Source organism: Atta colombica, unplaced genomic scaffold, assembly GCF_001594045.1.
Source record: "Atta colombica isolate Treedump-2 unplaced genomic scaffold, Acol1.0 scaffold73, whole genome shotgun sequence".
NCBI classification, from domain to species: domain Eukaryota; kingdom Metazoa; phylum Arthropoda; class Insecta; order Hymenoptera; family Formicidae; genus Atta; species Atta colombica.
This window is the reverse complement of record NW_017259565.1, coordinates 39985-42104: the sequence shown is the minus strand read 5'-3', so window position 1 is coordinate 42104 and position 2120 is coordinate 39985. Positions and strand designations below refer to the sequence as shown.

The 2120-nt window shown below is 32.0% G+C and overlaps 1 protein-coding gene across 1 annotated transcript in view; it reads left to right on the top strand.

Moving 5' to 3' along the window:
- The first annotated feature begins 452 nt into the window (after positions 1-452).
- The window catches only part of LOC108692491 (3-oxoacyl-[acyl-carrier-protein] reductase FabG-like), a 5008-nt gene continuing 3340 nt past the window's right edge, over positions 453-2120 (top strand). The window contains exon 1 of the mRNA XM_018200764.1: positions 453-601. The gene's annotated coding sequence lies outside the window, so the exon portion shown is untranslated. The remainder of the gene's footprint in view (positions 602-2120) is intronic.

Here is a 2120-nt window from a genome sequence, read left to right as displayed (position 1 = left end):
AGGCCATGGCGGCCCGAGAAAAACTTTTCAATTGTTCACAAATGGATATAGTTAACTTTAATCGCAATTAATTTAAAAACTATTATAGCCTCAATTTTGATATTAGGATTATTGTTTTATTTTTAAGTCAGAAATATGTTATCAAAATTTCGGTCATGAATTGTAAGACATTCTGTATATACATATACATGTACATATTATATGCATATTTATGCATATATATGTATATTCATATATGTATATTCCTACATAAAAAATTTTTTATCGGGAATTGTTTGACGTTAACATGACGTTTATTCTGCTTGGCCTGTAATTATTAATTATTCGTGTAAATGATAGACGTACGATTTAAAATATATCTTACAGTAGGAAACGTTTTATCATTCGTTATAATATTTAATCGTAACTAAATGCGTCTTACTGTTTTTAAATAAAAAAGTGGGACAGATCTTATAAGTATGTAAAGTGCCAATTTAAGTCATGCATTTATCATATAGCGTGTCCGCTGACCATTGATTTACGGATCACATCTATTACAAACAATATCTTTTTTCGCTCGAAATTATAAATTTTGTGAATTATTCAATATTATTGTATTACAGTAAGTATAATTTATACATTTGTATAATTTGTTAAACACAATTTATTATTGTTATATAATTAAATCAATGTTTACAAATATAAATATAACTATAACTAATATAAATATAACTATTAGCTACAGTATCTGAAATAAGTAATCATACAATGCTATTCCTAAAACTGAGTCGAAAAGTCCTCTACCATTTTGCGATATTCACAATAATTAACGAGATATTAAATTAATAATTCAGAAGATCTCCGTCATGCGTACTGTCAACACAATTAACTACATCATTAAATCAGACAATTTAATGGTGTATCTCGGTTTTACCGTACTATCCAAATGTATATCACTAAAAAACACAACACAATTTTTCAAGACTGTAATATTGAGAAGGACTTCAAAATGAGTCAAAACGTATATATATTGTAATACATAAATCATATTGTATTATTAATGTGATATATTAACATTGCTTAATAAGATCCTGAATAGGTTCCAAAAGACTTTCTTATTATATTAGGTGTTATTTGTTTCCGCCGTTTTCCTATAGATGGCTTTAGCGTAAGTGGTGGTCGAAATAAATAGATCATAGACGTCATACAATAAACTTGGGCATCTGTCAACATAACCATAGAAACATTAGTCGATTTGTGTTTTATCATAAAGTTATTCTCGATTGAAAATATCAGTTTACGAGCCAAATTCTCGTCATTTGCGGGAGATTTTAATTTTTTGCTTCAATATGAAGAAATCTGTGGCTGAGACTCATCGAATGCTCTCAAATACTTATGGTGAGGCCGCTATTAGTGAAAGAATGTGTCGTGAGTGGTTTCAACGCTTCAAGAACGGTGATTTTGACGTCCAAGGTCATGCTCTGTATTTGGTGGGACCAGCTCGGCGTAGTGTATTATGAACTTTATTAAAACCGACTGAAACAATCACAGGCGATCGATATCAAACGCAATTGATGCCGTTTGAGCCGAGCATTAAAAGACAAACGGCCGCAATAGAACGAGAGACACGATAAAGTGATTTTGCAGCATGACAATGCTCGACCCCATGTTGCGAAAGTGGTCAAGACATACTTGGAAACGTTGAAATGGGAAGTCCTACCCCACTCGCCGTATTCTCCAGACGTTGCTCCCTCTGACTATCACTTGTTTCGATCAATGGCACACGGCCTGGCTGACCAGCACTTCCGGTCTTATGAAGAAGTAAAAAATTGGATCGATTCGTGGATAGCCTCAAAAGATGACCAGTTTTTTCGACACGGGATTCATACGCTACCCGAAAGATGGGAGAAAGTAGTGGCCAGCGATGGACAATACTTTGAATCATAAATGTATAACCAGTTTTTTACAATAAAGCCTCGAATTTCGGAAAAAAAACGGAAGCGAAGTTGTACACCTAATATATATGAGATATTAATTTCTAAATATTGAAAAAACAGATAAAATCAATGTAAGACAATTTTAAGATATCTTTCAGTATTCTTTGAAATATTTTGAAGATATTTCTTAAAGAACTCTAAAAG